The sequence below is a fragment of the Elephas maximus genome, chromosome 11 (genome assembly GCF_024166365.1).
Source record: "Elephas maximus indicus isolate mEleMax1 chromosome 11, mEleMax1 primary haplotype, whole genome shotgun sequence".
Lineage (NCBI taxonomy): Eukaryota > Metazoa > Chordata > Mammalia > Proboscidea > Elephantidae > Elephas > Elephas maximus.
The window spans coordinates 110,274,172-110,292,681 of record NC_064829.1 but is presented as its reverse complement, the minus strand read 5'-3'; the positions used below and the strand labels follow the sequence as shown (position 1 = coordinate 110,292,681).

The 18,510-nt window shown below is 47.7% G+C and overlaps 1 pseudogene; it reads right to left on the bottom strand.

Moving 5' to 3' along the window:
- Positions 1-3,052: 3,052 nt before the first annotated feature.
- On the bottom strand, positions 3,053-10,858 carry LOC126085375 (cytochrome P450 2A13-like; annotated as a pseudogene).
- Between the last annotated feature and the right edge of the window lie 7,652 nt (positions 10,859-18,510).

Here is an 18,510-nt window from a genome sequence, read left to right as displayed (position 1 = left end):
CTGTGCTACAGGGTCGCTATGAGTTAGAATCGACTTGGGGATAATGGGTTTATGTGTAATTGTGCGGGTGAAGATGATGAAGATGATATTTTTGAGCACTCAACAGGTGTCAAGTCTTGCGTTAATCACTTTTTCATGCAAGAGTTTCCTTAAGCCTCGTAATAGCTTTTCAGAAGAGGAAACAGAGGCAAAGAGAGATTTAAATAACTATCTTGAAGTCAGAAGGCTGCTAACTGGGGAAATCAGGACTCAAACCTAAGTCTAACTAGAATCCACACTCAATCAATGTAAATTTACATCTAAGACATTATCTCTACAAAGCCCACTAATAATGTGCACTTATTATAAGTCGTACAGTGTGCTAAATGCTTCACACGTATCAGATCATTCCATCCTTGCAATAAGTCAACTCTAGACAGAGATTAGACTGGACTATAAAACATAAAATACATGTGAAGAGTGTGCTTCTTAGTTCAAGTAGATATACGAGAATAAATGGGCAGCTCCTGTCTGGAGGCAGGATGAGAAGGCAGGAAGGAACAGGAGCTGGTTGAATGGTCATAGGAAACCCAGGTGGAAAGAAAGAGTGCTGTCACATTACAGGGATTACAACTAGAGTCACATAACAACATGCCTATACATTTTTGTATGAGAAATTAACTTGAGCTGTAAACTTTCACCCTAAAGCACTCCCCCCCCCCCCAAAAAGAATACCCAAGAGGTCTTAAAAGCTTGCATGCGGTCATTCAAGGCACAATAATATCATCACAGCAACAGCTCTTCATTTCAGCAGAAAAGGCAGGAGCAGCAGAAGAAGAATTAGAGTCAGGAATAGGTGGAGGATATGGGACGTGTGGCTACTTGTCTCCATGAACCACTGCCTCCTTTGCCATGAGACCAGAAAAACTGGATGGTACCTGGCTGCCATTACCGAACAGTTTGATCAAAGATTCTATCAAAACGGGAAAATGCAGAACAGAATTTCATATTTTCATGGAATTCAGAATTTCTGGAGCCATGGAGGCTAAACAAACCCTTGAAACTATTGCCCTGAGATAATCTTTAAATCTTGAGCCAAAAATATTCCCTGAAGTCTTGTTAAAACCAAACAATAATTTAGCTTAACTAGTAAAGAATGTCTCCCTTGAGCATTGTGCTCTTTCAAAATCTTCCTATATGGGATCAAATTGACAACAGCAACTTGAAATTTTAGATAGGAAACTTAGTGGGTGGTAAGTTTACGTTAATGGGGGAGGAACAATTCAGAAAAGGAGAGTGAGGATGGTTGCACAACTCAAAGAATGTAATCAATGTCACTGAATTGTATATGTAGAAATGGTTGAATTGGAGTATGTTTTGTATATTTTCAGCAACCCATTCCCGCTGCTGTCGAGTCAATTCTGACTCATAGCGACCCTACAGGACAGAGTAGCATTGCCCCACAGAGTTTCCAAGGAGTGGCTGGTGGATTTGAAATGCTGACCACCACCACCAACAAAATAAATAAAACTAAAAATAAAATGATAATAGAAAAAGAACATTCAAGAACTTATTAGCAGAGCCTAGTCTAGAATTCAGGCTCCTGTTCCCTCAAGCCCCCAGCTCGATGTCTTTGCTGGGTTGGGGAGTTGGCCCTTCCAGACCACCAAAGGTGAGAGAGTCCTCTTTGTACAAGTCTGACTGAGTGTTGGTGGCTGGAATGCGATTCCTCTCAGCACATCTGGTAATGCTTGTATATACTCATGTTTTCTACTTTCAGAGGGTGAATTTGAGGATTATGGAGATTAATACTTACTTCCTCTTCTCTCTCCTATCCCCCCTTGCAGGGCAAAGATCTCCTAGCTACTCTGTTTTCTCTTGGAGGTGCCTCTTGTTGGCAGAGCCCAGCTTGCTCTAGCTCCCACTTTCCTCACTCTACTTTCTCTCAGAGGGAACATTCAGCTTGGAGGACTGACAATTGGCTATGGTGGGAATGCAGTTCTCAAAGATGTGTGCAGAGGAACCCCTGATGCCGAAATTCTGAGCACGAATGGTTCCAAGCATCTAAGTCTCTGGGAATCTGAGGTTCCATAGTTCTGAATTGTGGACTCTGCAGTTCTAAGACTTGAAAGTTTTGTTACTCCACAGTTCTAAGATTCTGTGAGTCAAGGTTTCTGTAAGCCTCTTAAAGCCACCTACATACACATGGGTGGATGTGGTTTGACTCTGACACTGGGTTGTCAAATGCTGTTGTTAGCTGCTGTTGACTTGGCCCCTGACTCATGGTGACCCCATGCAAAAGGAAAGAGGTGCTGCCCAGTCCTGTGCCATGCCCATGTCTAATGTTCTCCCATACTCCCTGAAAGTGTTTCTCTCCCCCACCCACCTCATTAAGCAGTCAGATTCCTGTCCTCCTATCCAATTCTGAACCGGATACAGTGGTCTTACCTGGTGGGGGCACACAGTATGTGTTGGCATCCAAGGTGTTCATGAGTGGGCAAGAGCTTGGTGGGCAAGTGTGTAGTGAAGCCAAGCCAGCTGCCCACCAGGGCAATGGAAAAATCCCTTGATAGAGGCGTTCAGATTGTGTAATAATATGCTAAGCTGTTGTTGTTTTACTTGAGAAAGTGGTGCCTTTTTAGAATTTGCCTCAAGGACTCAGGCTATGCCAAGCCATCACTGCACAGATCTGGGTTCAAGGACTTGCATTCTGTGAGACCTAGATAGAGGGTTATTAAACTTTCTGAACCTCAGTTGTGTCACCTGTAAAGTGGGCATGGATACTGTTCCCTATAGGGTAGATTTGTGAGCTTTACGTGATGTGAGCATGTAAGGCTTTTTAGCACAGAGCTGACACAGAGTACTTGCTTTAGTGGTTATTATATTTTTATCCACAATATAGCTGTAAGGTTTTCCTCCCTCCCATCCCACCTCTGAAGGATCTGTCTCTTGCAAGTGTACACACAGAGCTCATCTTGTTTCTTCTTGTCTTCTTAACCACCGTCCCCCTTCCTTTTCCCTCAGTCCCCCTTTAGCCTCACCCACCCACTACCCTTGCCCGCTAACCCCTCCCTCTCCCTACTTGTCCCTCACACTAGCCCGGCCCCGTCTTAGTGCCCACTCAGCGGGGCAAGAAGCTCATGGTGTAGGTTCGTGGGATAGTGGCAAAGCCCACGTGTTTGGGAGACACATCGATGTCCTTGGACGACTGCGGGGACTTGAAGCAGAAGTTCTGCAAGATGGTGGTAAGGAAGACAAAGAGCTCCATTCTGGCCAGACCTTCCCCGAAACAGTACCGCTTTCCTGGAGAGGTGAGGTGGGAGGCCCGGAGGTGAGGCGACAGCACTGCTGCTGCGTCACCCTACTACAGAGTCCCAGCAACATTCTCCCAGGGAGGAAGGGCTGGATATTGTAGCCTGAGAGACTTTCAGGGCAGACTGTAATCCTCTCAGAGCCTCAGTTTCCCCTGTAGATGAGATGGGGGTGATCTCTGCCAGCCTCTAGCAATGGGAACTTTAGATGCTGCTTTCTCCCAAATATGGCTGCTATACCGTCATATCCTTCTTAGGAATCTGGAGTCTTTGTTGTATGACCTTAGACAAATTTCTGACTCACTGTGGGCCTTGATTTCCCCCATTTCTGAAACGGTATGATCATCCCTTCCTTTTTGCCTGAGTGCAGGTGCTTGGTATTAAGGGAGGTTGCAGCTGGGTGGCTCGAGGGTAGCTTCTAAGAGGGACTTCTGGGCTGGAGAAAGATGCTGGGCTATACCTCAGAGGAACTGACTGGGATGAGGGAGGCCCCTGGTGGTATGTGGGGTGGTCTGGTAGCAGCCCGTGGTCTCTTACCAATGGAGAAGGGCACAAAGATGTTGTTCTTCTTAAATTGCCCTTTCTCATCCAGGAAGTGCCGGGGGTTGAAATCTTGGGGGTTGGAGAAGAGCTTGGTGTCTCTCAGCACGGAGCCCAGCATAGGGAAGACCTCTGTGCCCTGGTGGGGAGGAGAAAAGGGGATTTGTTAAGGGCAAGTAGGGGGTGGGCATGCTGAAAGCACATGGGAGTCAGGAGATTTAGGGGGCCAAAAGTGAAGAGAAATGGGGGCATGGAAGTTAGGATCCTCCAAAGAACTCTGGGGGCTTTGAGTTTTTTGTCCCCTGAAACAAGAAGTTTGGGGGACATGGGATCTGTGTCTCCTGTGGTAGGAAGTTTGGTGGTTATGCAGTGTCATGTTCCCCAAGACAGAAACTTTGGGGAACAGGGGGTTCGTGTCTCCTAAGACAGGAGGCTTGGGGACATGGAGTCTGTGTCTTCTGAGGCAAGAGGTTTGAGGGACATGTGTTCATGCCTCCCAAGGCAGGAAGTTTGAGGGAGATATAGGGATTAGGGATTAGAGTTCCGAGTGCGAAGGCTGAAGGTGGTTGGGAAAGTCTTTAACTGAGGGAGTGGACATGGGCTGGAAATTTTCTAAGGGTACAGGGGTCACAGGTTTGGAAGGTTGGGCAGAGCAGCACCTTGGGGATGAAGAAGTCCCGAAACTTGGTGTCCTTGGTGACCCTGTGGGCCACCCCCATGGGGATCATGTCTGCAAATCTCTGGATCTCGTGGATCACAGCCTCGGTGTAGGGCATCTTGGCCCGGTCCTCAAACATGGGCCGACGGTTCTTGCCAATCACCCGGTCAATCTCCTCGTGCAACTTGGCTGGGGGAGGAGGAAGGATGCATTTAGGCACCTGAAGGTCTCAGGACAGACAGGATAGTTGAAATATTTAAAACTGGTGTGATGTGGATGCCGTTCTTATTGTTACTTGCTGTTGGGTTGATTCCAGCTCATGGCAACCCCGTACATGCAGAGTAGAACTGTCGCATAGGATTTTCAAGGCTGTGACCTTTTGGAAGCAGATAGCCAGGCCTGTCTTCCAAGGTGCCTCTCGGTGGGTTCTAACCACCAACCTCTCAGCTATTAGTCAAAGGCTACCTTTGACATGGACGTAAACCATCTACGTGGCTGGAGCAGCGCCCTGGGAGCTGTTTGTGCCAGAATCATAGAGAAGGTGCAAGGGATCTGGGATGGATTGGAGTAGCGGGCAATTGGTACTCATTGTGCTCAGCACAGGAGCTAGCAGTTCAGACATTTTCAATATTTCGATATTTTAAACTTAGCTGTTGCCTATCAGCTGAATATCACCCCTGTCTCTGGGTAGCAGGAGCCCTGGAGGTGCAGTGGTTAATAGCTCGGGAACTAACCAAAAGGTCAGCTGTTGGAATCCACCAGCTGTTCCTTGGAAACCCTATGGGGCAGTTCTACCCTGTCCTATAGGGTCTCTATAAGTTGGAATCGAATCGATGGTGCGGGTTTTTTTTGTTTTCTGGGTATCAGGGGGTGTCTGAGGGTCCAGGGATCTGAGAGAGATGAGGGCATTGTAGTGGGTTCAGAGAATTTTTGAGTCCGAGGTAAAGCTCCCTCTAGCCTCACCCTGCACATCTGGGTGCTTCACGAGCAGCAGGAAGCCGTAGCGCAGGGTGGTGCTGACGGTCTCTGTGCCCGCAAAGAAGAGGTTTAGTGTAGTCAGCACTAGGTTCTTCATGTAGAACTCTGTGTTGGGGTTCTTCTTCTCCTGTGGGGAGAGGAGGTTTCAGGCTGAGCCCACTCCGCGCTCCTCAAGGGCCCTTTGGGGATTTTCCCTACGGACCTACCTCACTTAGATCTCTAAGGTCTCAATTCTTCAGATCCTAAGTGGGAAGAGGGACATGGATCTACCATGCTTTCTCTGGTCTCCAAGCTCTGCTGGCTCCGCCCCGAGTATTCTTCTCACACTGTTTCCCTCGCCCACTATCTGCCTTTAATTATCACTTTTTATGATAGAAACATTTAGAAAGAGAAGGCTAGAGAGGGACACTGCATAACAGAGAGGGGCAGAGATGGCAAGATAGGCCGAGTCAGAGAGCATCATAGATAAAGTCTGATTTTCAGAGACAGAGTTTTAGCAACAGCATACTCTTCCTTTCACTAAAAATCTTGAAGCTTATTGTGGGGGGCTCTCCTCCTTTAATCCTTTTATCCTGAACTTCAGACTCCATAAAGCCCATCTCCTTTCTCAGAGTTGGGAGACTGGCAACCAGATGGGGATGAAGACCTTCCAATATCACATAGTAAAGCCAGGTCACAGGTCCACAGAGATGTGTCTGCTAACCAGGGTACAGAAGGTAAGAGAGCATGGTGACTGAAAATGCCAACCTTAGAATCGGAAGCCTAGGATTTGAGTTACACTCCGCCACTTCCTGGCTGTGTGACTTCGGACAAGCCACTATGCAACCTGGGTCTCAGTTTCTTCATTTGCAAAATTGGGGTCCCAACAGAACATCCTTCAAGGAGCTGTTGTGTTAAATAGTCAAATACTATAAAACACTTAAAACAGCGACTGGCATTTGGTAGGGCAATAAACCCCTCCCCCCCCAGAAGGAAACCCTGGCAGTGTAGTGGTTAAGTGCTACAGCTCCTAACCAAAAGGTCAGCAGTTTGAATCTACCAGATGCTCCTTGGAAACTCTATGTGGCAGTTCTACTCTGTCCTGTAGGGCCGCTATGAGTTGGAATCAACTCAACAGCGACGGACTTGGTTTTCATTTTTTTTGGCTCCCCACCACCCCCCCAAAAAAAATCCAGTTGCCACTCAGTCAGTTCCAACTGATTTCGACCCCATGCGTTTCAGAGTATAACTGCCCTCCAGAAGGGTTTTCATGGCTGTGACCTTTGGGAGCAGATCACTAGGTCTTTCTTCTAAAGAGCTTCGGGGTGTATTTGAACCACCAGCCTTTCAGTTGGTAGCTTAACCACTTGTGCCACCCAGACAACCTGGTTGTGCAATAGTACTACACTATTCCTTTTCCTCATTTATTGACTATCCCATTACTTGACATTTCTCATTTATGACAACAGTAAAAAATCTAGAATCCAACTATTTTGCACATTAATGATGGGTGTCTACCAGTAATGCATGCTGAGGTATGAGGCAAGAGTAATGCTGACTTTGATGGTTAAGGTTATGTGTCACCTTGGCTGGACCATGATTCTCAGTGGCTTGGCAGTCATGTAATGATGTGATTTGGCAGTTAGGTAATGATGTAATTTGAATGTTATGTAATGATGTAGTCATCCTCCATTTTGTGATCTGATGTGGTCATCCTCCATTTTGGCATAACGCTTATTTTGCATAATGACTCGGTCTTTGGAACCTAATCATGTTAGTAAGTGAGGAGAGGGTGTCTTATGATTCACAGGCACAGGTCCTGCCATGGGTAAAAGTTCAGCCAATGGAGCAGTGATAATTAATTATAATCAGGGTTATGATGATTATTGTGATGAGGGGCTAGTCTCAATGGGTCTCTGTGCTCCTCCTCAGGTTGATTTCCCTTCTGCCTGGCTTTGGAAACCAACCCTCCCCCGCATCATTTGCACTGGCTGCTGGAATGCACCTCCCGCATGCGGATGAGGAAGGAGTCGATGAAGTCCCATGGGGAGTTGGGGTCCAGTGTGCGCTGGTTCTGCTCCACTTTCTTGGTTATGAAGTCCTCCAGCCCCTGCAGCTCCTTAAAGGCCTGTTGCTGTGGCCCTGGTAGGTATTTCATTACCGAGTAGAACATGTCATAGAGCTGGAGATGGGGAGAGAAGAAGGTAAAGGAAGGGCAGCAGTCAGTGGGCAGAATCCAATGGGAGAGAAACTTTGTCTCAGGGAAAGGAAGGTATTGGGTCCAAGACACTTGTCCAGGTGTTTAGGTATCTAGGTGAGGCTGGATGGAAGTGTATGTCTAAGTTTACAGGTGAGTTATGTGTGACGGTACCTGCCCAAGAGTTTAGGTGAGATGGATCAGGGCACACATCCAGGTTTCATATATTCAAGGGAGGTTGGGCTGGTAAGTATCTGTCCAGGTGTTTAGGCACTCAGGTGGGCTAGGTTGGAGACACTTGTCCAGATATTTATATATTTAGAGGATTTGGATTGGGGGCTTCTGTACAGGTGTTTACGTATAAAGTGGGATAGGTTTCAGGTGTTCGGATATTTAAGCGGGCTGCATAGGGTGCACCTCTGCAGGTGTTCAAGTGTGCTGGATTTGGGGCACATTTGTTTGGGTATTTGAGGAGAAATCTGTACAGGCGTGTAGGAATCTTAGTTGGGGTACCTGTCCAGGTGTTCAGGTATTTAAGTAGACTGGGTAGGAGGTACTGTCTAGATAGTCTGGTGGGGGACACTTGTATAGGTGTCAGAGGATTTGGGTAGGCTAAATTTTGCAGCACCAGGGATTCAGGTGTTTAGGTATTTGGGAGGTGAGCTGAGTAGACAGCACCTGCTAGATATTAAGGTAAGTTGAACTGGGAACACCTAGGGAGAGAGCTGTGCTGAGGGCATATATGTTGAGATATCCAGGTGTCCTTGGAGCCTGGGTATTCCTCCTGAGTTCTAGTGCTACTGTTCAGTTGTCCAGGGTGGGGCTGGTTTTGAGTAGGGGCTGTCTTGAGGAGGAGTATCTGCCTCTGTGTGGGGGAGCAGCTGGCAGGTTGTGCTAAAGGCATGGCAGTTCCTGGCAGAGAGGGTTACCCGTCAGGTAGCAGTAGCTGTGAACTGGAAGCTTCCCAGCATCATACGCAGCAGTGCCAGGAACTCTTTATCTTCCTAGTCCAGCCGGTCTCCGAAGACGATGGAGCTGATGACATTGGAGATAGTGCGGCTCAGGAAGTAGGTGGGATCAGTGAAGGCACCTGGGGAGGGGAGGAGTGGAGGAAGGAGGAAAACGGGATTGAGGAGTCAACTCTGGGATTTGATGCCAGTCTGAGAATTCCAGAAGGTCACTGAAGTCATCAGGCCCCAGAGATGGGAGTCTGGACTCCTTTCCCCAACCTGTTCCTTGCTTGGGGCCAGAGCGCGTGGGCGCTCCCCGCTGGGTTTTTCCCTTCTCCTTCCTGAGCACTAAGGGGTCTCCATGTACCCCGCGTGCCCCCGGAAGGTCTCAGGTCTCAAAAAGGGAGCCAGCCTCCTCCTGGATGCGCTCCTCAATGCCACGCTTGCCCACGCCCAAGTCCAGCAGCGTGGTGATGGAGAAGCGCCGGAGCTGCTTGGCGCGCTCCCCGTTGCTGAACGCCACTCCTGGAGGGGTGTGCATAGGGGTGCCTCAGTCAGAGAAGGACAGGGACAGGGCACAGACCAGCCCAGAGGACTTCTGAGAGTTGGGGAGAAAGGGGCAGAAACAGAGCCAGAGAAAGGACACGGAGCCACAAACTAGAGAGAGAAAGAGAAACTCAGAGTCAGAGACAGAGACAGAGAGATGCAGAAAGAGAGGGACCGAGTTGGAAGAAGAGAGACAGAAAGGCCAGACAGATAACACAGAAACAGAAATATACAGAGATTCCTGCCTGAAGAGAGAGCGGCAGAAAGAGGAAGAGGAGAAATGAAATAGTGGAGAGCTGAGAGGTTGAAAAAAAATTGTGAAGAATTCTATGACTGAGGTGGAAAACAGAAAAAATTAGGGAGAGAGAAACAGAGAGACAGGGTCGGGCAATTGTTACCAGGAGACAGACACAGGGGTTTTGAAGCAGAAAGTCCCCAATCCAAATCCTCTAAATACCTAAATATGTGGACAAGTGTCTCGAACCTAGCCTACCTGAGTGCCTAAACACCTGGACAGGTATCAATCAACCCAACCTCACTTGAATAGATGAAGACCTTGATGTACGCCCCAATCGATCTCCCCTAAATTCGTGGACAGATACCCTCACACTTAACCCACCTGAAAACTTAGATATATACTTCCATCCAGCCCCACCTAAGATCTTAGTGTAAGATCCTAAGACAGAGGAAGGAGAGAGAAAGAGGCAGGGAAACACTAGAGAATACAGAAGCAGAGAAAGACAAAGGTATAGGGTCGCTATGAGTTGGAATCCACTCAATAGCTATGGGTTATACAGAGGTCTGGGGCTCCCAAACAGAAATACCAATAGATTCTACTAAGAGATGGAGAGATACACAGAAAGAAGAGAAATCTTTTGAGAGAGAAACAGGGAGATAAAGACAGAGAGAGGCAGGGAGAAATGGAACCACAGAAACTGTAAAACAGGTTAGAGACAGACCAGGGAGAGGCCACAGGGAGCAGGGATGGGGAGCCAAAAGACCTGAGGGAGGGGCCTTCCACACTCTGGAGTGGGCAGGTTAGTTAAGGGGAGAAGCTGGGGAAACTGAGGCTGTTGGGTCTGCCTGACCACATCCCTACCGGGGTCTCCTCACCGTAGCCTTTGAAGAGCCAGTCGAAGGTGGACTCCTCGCCTCACCCACTGAATTCCTCAGCCTGGTCCACCAGAGCCTCCTTCACAGCGTCATATGCCCACAGTACCACAACCCGCCGGGACCCCAAGTGGACCGTGAACACCAAGCCATAGCGCTCACTGAGCTGGTGGAGGTGGGTGAGAGTGGTTAGAGGTAGGAGCCCCTACTTCTGACCTGGCCCTGTACCCAGACCCTGCAAACCGGGGTCCATTTTCCCCAGGTTCTAACAGTCAAGTGGCTGATCATCCCAACATCTGGTTTTTCCTGGCTAGGTCCCTGATATGGAACCTTCAAAACTCCTCTGTCCTAGGACTCTGGTCCAGTTTAGTCAGTCCCCTACCACAAAGTCTTCCCCCATTTCTGACCCCATTACACCCATCGCCCTGCCTCATGACACCTTCATGAGGGAGTTGTACATCTGCTGTGTGTTCAGCTGCAGGTAGTTCCCGATGAAAGGCAAGGGAGTGGGCCCAGGGGGAAGCTTCCCCCAGAGCTTCCTTTGTCGCCAGACAGACATCAAGACCATTACAGACGGGCAGGCCACCAGAAGCATCCCTGAGGCCAGCATGGTGGCAGTGAGAGTGATGATCGAATATGGATGGCTTGGGGTGATTTGCCTTTATACTACTTGGGAAGAAGTGTGGACTTTGGCCCTGATTATGTAATTATCTCATTTCCCCTCCCACTTATACCTCCCACCCTGCATCTCACTTAGCTTGGGAAACAGCCAGCAAGGGAGGAGGCGAAACTCAGGGCAGATTAACAGGGAGTGGGACCCAAGACTGAATTCGTAATACCAGGGCCTTTAAATTTTGGGGGAGAGGAAATAAACTCCAGAACTGAATGTTTTGGTGTATCTGCATAGGGGAGCCCCTCAGCTTTGTATTTGGAGTCTCAGGATGGATTTGGGAGTCTCAGAAGACAAGACTCCAAGGATATGGATTCAAGGGTATTGGAGTGAGACAGGATGTGTGGCTGTGGATTTTTTTTTTTTTTTAATAAGAGATGTAGATTTAAGGGTCTCTGGAGAGGAGATTCCAGGGACATGGATTTGAGGGTCTTGGAATGAGGAAGGACTGATGGTTGTGGATGTGGAGTTCCTGAGAGCCCAGCAGTGTCCTGGAGTCAGCCTTGGACCCCAGGTGTTGACCTCCTTTTTCTTGGATTCAGTGTTGTCTCTTGATGCCCAGAATCCTCACTGAAGCCTCAAAGTGAGAACAGAGTGGGTGCCATAGAACCTCCACTGTCCACCTCTGGTTGGGAAAGAAGTGGGGGAAGGTAGAGTGACAGAGTCACGTTTCACTGGAACTTGCCAGAGAATTGGAGAAGAGTAACTCATGGTCTCTGGCAGAGGGACCGGCCAAGTCTTGGGAAATTACAACTTCCAGTATGGTACCAAAACATCCCATCTGTTTCAAAGGTTATAGTTTACAAAGAGTCCCACCGGGACCCTGTCCTAATCCTTAAGGAAGCCCACAAGGTTGATTGTACCATTTCTATCATTATTATTGTTATTATTATTCTTAGTGTTTCCCATTTTATATATGGGTATACTGATGACAAGAAACAGGGAGTGGGCAGGGAGTGCACATGTGAGGGGCCATTAATCCAAGGGTCTTGAGTTCCTGTCTCTCTCTTGCATTCTTAGTTTACCCCTTCTCTGGGCCTTGATTTCCCCAACTGTTGAAAAGAAGTATTTGGGAACAGAAGGTTATATTTGAGAGTCTCCTTTTAGGGTGATTCCTGGTTTCTCAAGGGCTGCTATTAGCAGGAGGAGCCCTGGTGGTGTAGCAGTTAAGAGCTCGGCTGTTAACCAAAAGGTCAGCAGTTCAAATCCTATGAGGTAGTTCTACTCTGTCTTCCAGGGTCGCTATTAGTTGGAATTGACTCAACGGCAATGGGTTTTTATTAACACGTAGAGAGAACTGTAGCAGGAAATATTTGGGTAAACCCTAATGTTGGGAACCCTGGGATGCTGTTGGCACAAGTAGAGAAAGATTGGATGGCCTACTGTCCTTCCTTCCTTGAAATTCTTCCTTAATAATGACATTTACCCATTGTTGGGTGGTTACTGTATTCCAGGAACATTATGTCTGTGTATTTGTGATCTTAAAGAGCCCTGGTGGCACAATGGTTAACAGCTTAGCTACTAACCTAAAGGTCAGTGGTTTGAACCCACCAGCTGCCCTTTGGGAGAAAGATGTGGCTGTCTGCTTCTGTAAAGTCTTGTAAACCCTATGGGGCAATTCTACTCTGTTCTATAGGGTTGCTGTGAGCTGAAATTGGCTTGATGGCAATGGGTTTGATGTTTCGTTTTGGTTATTCATGATCTTATTGAATCTTTATAACAGTGGGGGCTAGTTCATTAGCATCCTCATTTTGCAGAGCAGAAGACCAAACTACTTGCTCAGGTCACACAGGTAGTAAGTGAGGTTGCTAGGATTTGACCTTCTTCCCTTCTCTCTTTTTTGACCTGCCTAGCCCACCCTGAAGGTCCAGCAGGGATCAAGTGTAGCACCACTTGGGTGCTGAGATTGGCACCAGCATTGGATACAGGGATTACACTCATAGATTTTGATATCGGCATCCAGGTAGGCCTGGGAGGGTTTATACTGTTGGCATTGAGATTGCCCCCAGGTGGACCCTGGGATTGAAAACAAGTTGGCACTGAACTTGATTTCAAGAGAAAATTAATGGAGCCACTTCTCATGTCAAGAGGGCCCTGAGCGTGGGCCCAGGTGGTCATTGAGGTTGGCTTCAGGAGGACATATGGGTGGTACCATATAGGTTCTAAGATTGGCTCCAGCAGGCCAACCTCAGATGGGTGCTGGGATTAGTAGTATGTGAGCCTGGCATTGGCCTTAGCCAGGCCCTAAGGGGGACCCCAGATGGGCACTGGGCTGGCTTTGAAGGTTGAACCAGGAAAGACAGAAGGTAGGCACCCTGCTAAGATCTCTAACCTTGGGTGAGTGGAGATGGGTGATGTTTGCGCTCCCAGGACTGGCGTCTTGCTCAGAGAGTTCAGGCTTCTGGGCTCTGAGACCTGTGGGTAGGGAACAAAGAGCGGAGAACAAAGCAGAGAGAGGAAAGTTGGTTGTTGGTTTTGGAGGGGGATGATGTGGGAAAGAGGATTAGCATGGGTTTGGCAGGCATCAGTCCCCTTAATCCCGATCACCAGCCTGCACCTGGGCTGGCCCCAAGCCTGGGCCCCTCCCGTTCCCCCTCATTTCTTGAAATGGAGGGTGGTAGAAATTTGAGGAGTTTGTTTCTCGACGATATTGGCACCAGGGAGGGTACTAAGTGTTTGGCAGGCAGCCATGAGCTGGGCAAGGGGTGGAAGGGTCAGATAGCGCAGAATCAAAGTACAGAGGTACTTGGGGACAGAGAAGTTATGCTAGTTTGGCCTCGTTGATGAAGATGGAATGAGAGGTCAATGTCTGAAATCACATGCCTCACCTCCTGAGGCAGGACATGTGCCGGAAGGTGGTGGCTCAGGGATGGTCTCCCAGTGTTCGCTAGTTGTGAACCCAGGCAAAACCCTTCCCCTCACTGGGCCTCTGTTTCCCTTTCTGAAAGGACTGTATAGTGGTTAAGAACAAATTTAAGACATGGATTGGAGTTCTAGCCTTATACCTTCCTTGAAGCATGATCTTCAATTAGTAACTTCACGTTTGAACCGTATGGGGTGAGCCATATGGGGCCAAAGACAGCACCTGCCTCTTGGGTTTTTTTGGTGAGGAGCGAATGGTTACTTCATGTAAAGTACTTAGGGGGTCATAAGTGCTCAATAAGTGTTAGCTGTTCTTATTAATAACCTGTAGGATGAAGGAGATGGAGGAGAGACTCTCTAAATTTCTGGCTTTTACATTCTCTGGTCTAAAGTTGCCAAAACTTTGGGAAAAGGAAAAGGTAGAGAGAGAGTCTGGGAGAAACTCTCTTCCTATACCTTCCTCAGCACAGATAAGCCTTATCCCGTGGAGCTGTAAATAGGAAACTGATCTTCTGGGAAACTTTCTGGAGGAGTGGTGTGGATTACGCAGTATAAGGAGAATTGGTGAAGGCCCCTGGGTGGGTAAGTGGTTTGCATTTGACTACTGATTGAAAAATTGACCGTTTGAACACACCCAGTGACACCTTAGAAGAAAGACTTGTCAACCTACTTCTGCAGAGATTACAGCCAAGAAAATCCTATGGAGCAGCTCTACTCTGTGACGCATGGGGTTGCCGTGAGTTGTAATTGACTAAACACCAACAGGTTTTTTTTTTTTGTTCATTTATTTTTGGGGGTTTGGAGAATGGGCGGGTGAAGGTTAGACTCTCAGGTTATTTTGGACGGACAGGGAGCCCTGCATAGGACTTTGTCCATCTGTCTTTCTCAGTCCCTCTTCTCTGGTCCCGGACTTTTTTTCTCTCTCTCTCTGCTTCCCTGCAGGTCAGCCTGTCCCTCCACCTCCTCATGTGCTTCTGGGTCTCTTCATGATTTTTTCATTTCATCTGGTGGGTTCTCCCAGATGACTCTGTCGTGTTTGCCTTTATTCATACATCTGCCTGAGTGTGCCATTCGGGTGTCTGTGTATGTCTGTGTGCACATGTGTTTCAGGGTGACGGTATTGATAAATGAATTTATGTATACACCTGTATTTGTGGTGTGTGTCTGAGTGTGCATGATAAGTGAGTATCCATAGCAGATTGTCTACACATATATATGTTTATGACTGTGTGTGTGCATGCCTGTATACCTGAGTGCACACCAATCTCTGCATCTGTCGGTGTGTGTGGAGCATGAGCCTGTTGGGGTTGTTTACTTGTGTGTTTCTGTGTCCAGGCTGATGTCTGACTGCATAATGACATCTGTGTGTGTGCGTGTACCACTGGGTGATACATATGAGTGTGTGGATGTTTCTCTGAGGCACTCTGGGGTAGGAGTGTAGGCATTTGGGTCCACATTGCATACCCATGAGCTTCTTTGTGTTTAGATTCAAACATAGCCCTGGCCCAGCTCCATTTCCCTTCTCAGGAAACAAACGGTTCCATTATTTTTCAGGGTATTTACCTCGCTCCATTTTCAAGGATCACACTAAGTAGAAAAAGCCTCCATGGGACAGGGGACAGGTGTGTTGTGAGAGCATTCTCTAGGTCAGTTACTTTCCATTTAATAATTTAAATATCCTTGAAGAGTGTTCTCTTTCCCACAGCATCACCCCAACCTCTGAAGCAATTCAGCAAATTTAACAGAAGGATTCAGCCAGTGCTCACTGAACCCACAGCTCCATGCCAGCCCTGTGCTCAGTGATGCTGAGAACACAGAGGGTGACTGAGACAGCCCTGGGGCTTGCCTCATGTAGCTGTCAGTCTGCAGAGGAGACAGACCCCTATGAGACAGTGGAAGTTCACAATGGACAGTGCTGGAAAGGGGAAACATAGGCGGAGATGTTGGGCCTGGAACAGGGGAAGCACAGGCAGAGGGGTCTGGCCCAGAATGGGGGAGGCTCCCATGGGACCTGTGGGAGCCCAGAAATGGCACCTGACTCAACCTGGTGGGGAGGAGTTCAGGGAAGACCATATGAGGGCTAAGTAGGAATTTTTCATGGACAGTGCGGTGCTATGGATTACTTTTCTGTGGCCTTCCTTCCCATGGTCTTGTAACTTCCACACAAGTGGTTGTGTGGGACTGTGCAAATAAGGCAATTGTGGCCCACTGAGGGAATTGCTCATTTTTTCCTTAAAAGAGGGCCAATTTCAGAGCAGAAAGAGAGGATCCCACCACCACTTAGGAAGAACAGGCAGGAGTGGAGAGCGTGTCCTTCGGACCCAGAATCCCTGCCCTTAGAAGCTCCTACTCCAGGGGAAGATTGATGTCAAGGACCTTCTTCCAGGGCTGAGAGAGAGAAAAAGACTTCCCCTGGAGCTGGCACCCTGAATTTGGACTTGTAGCCTCCTAGACTGTGAGAGAATAAACTGTTTGTTGAAGCCATCCACTTTTGTGGTATTTCTGTTACAGCAGTACTAGATGACTAAGACAACCATCTTTATCACATTATTCATTTAAATATAGTTATTTTGGTATTTCATTTTTTCTTTTAGAGAGAGAAAACAGCCTGTATTTTCCTAGTGGTATTAAACAGCCCAGAATGGTATATTTCAGCAATTTTAAGGCATTGTATTATTTACCTAAAGACCAAATATGATAAATCTGTTTTAAGTATTTTGTGTTGATCCATAGCATGGACCTATCACAATGTTCCTGCAGATATGCTATTAAAGGTTATGAAATCCCTACACACTAGCTGGATTTAAGATTCAGCCATGTAAAAAAAATAGAGAGCATTGTGTAGCAAAACCTAAGCCAGCAGCATGTTGGGAGTTCATATGCCTCAGCGCTGCAGCCCACGGCTTCCAAGTGCTTCACAGATACCTTGGAATGCATAGTTTTTTCTGCTTTCTTGTTCAGGAGATTGGCAGTTTGTGAAATAATTTGGATTTCCCTCTGTTCTGTGTGTGGGGTTGGCTGGCTCCAGAGCCAGCATAGGAGGAACAGCCCTGTGCTCACATCCTCCACAGAGGACCAGCCCAGGAACTTCAGACAGGTGAATGGACAAAGCATCTTCTGGAGCTGTCTCTACCAGGCAGGGTGCTACATTCCGTTGTCATCCAGGAAGTCTCAGAGGATGGATTAGTCCTGTGTCATGGATTGGCCATGAACTGCCAGAAGAACAAACAAGCCTGTCTTGGAAGAAATATAGCCAGAGTGCTCCTTGGAAGTGAGGATGGCAAAACTTCGTCTCATGTACTTTGGATATGTTATCAGGAGGGACCAGTCCCTGGAGAAGGACATCATGCTTGGTGAAGTAGAAGGTCAGCAAAAGAGGAATACTTTCAACAAGATGGACTGACACAGTGCCTCTAAGAATGGGCTCAAACATGGCAATGTTTGTGAGGATGGTGCAGGACTGAGCAATATTTCATTCTGTTGTACATAGGGTCGCTGTGAGTTGGAGCCAACACCTAAAAACAAACAACATAGATTTAACAGTGTCCCTCCAAAATATGTATCAAGTTGACTAGGCCATGATTCTCACTATTGTGTGGTTGTCCTACATTTTTGTGATCTGATTTTAATTGTCCTATATGTTATAAATCTTAATCTCTGCCTGTGGTTAATGAGGCAAGATTAAAAAAAAAATTAAAGAGGATTAGGGTGGGATGCAACACCCTTACTCAGATCACAGTCCTGATCCAATGTAAGGGGGATTTCCCTGGGGTGTGGCCTGCACCATCTTTTGTCTTACAAGAGATAAAAGGAGAAGCAAGCAGAGAGACAGGGGCCTCATGCCACCAGGAAAGAAGCATCAGGAGTGGAGCACATCCTTTGGACCCAGGGTCCTTGAGCTGAGTAGCTCCTAGATCTGGGAAAGATTGATGACAAGGACCTTCCCAAGAGCCGACACAGAGAGAAAACTTTCCCTGGGAGCTGGTACCCTAAATTTGGACTTCTAGCCTCGTAGACTGTGAGAGAATAAATTTCTGTTTATTAAAGCCATCCACTTGTGGTATTACTGTTATAGCAGCACTAGCTAACTGAGAGAGAATTTGGTATCAGGAGAGTAGGGTGCTGCTCTAACAGATACCTACAATGTGGAAGTAGTTTTGAAACTGAACGGGTAGAGGCCAGAAGAGTTTTAAAACTGCCAAACGGTAGTAGCCTAGATTGCTTTGAAGAGACTGTTGGTGGAATTATGGACATCAAAGACAATTCTGGTGAGGACTCAGAAGAAAGTGAAGACAGGTGTAACACCAGAGACGGTGCAGACAGCAAGAAGCAGTGGCAGAGAAATGTCAGCCGCAGAACCAGGAGACTTCAGTGAGATGGTGTGGAAGCCAACACACATGGAGCAAGAGAGCTGATTGCCTCTGGGCAGGAGCCTTCCTGGTGGAGTGGGGTGCCTCTGGGCATTTATTGGTGGAGGTAGGCCTGCTGACCCACCGTGCGAGAGCTGAGTGCCTTCCAGCCAAGGTTTACTGGTGGAGTGGGATGCCTCCAGGCACTTATTGGTAGAACTAAAGAGCTTTGGAACTCTTGCCCAAGCAGGGCAGACGCCAGGCCAGCCCAAGGTTCTGAGAGGCCGAAGGCCAAGGAAAAAGGAAGCAGAAGCTGAAGAGACAAAAAACACAGGAAGAAGAGCTGTCTCAGTTTCAAAGGGTAGGGCCATGACCTCTGGG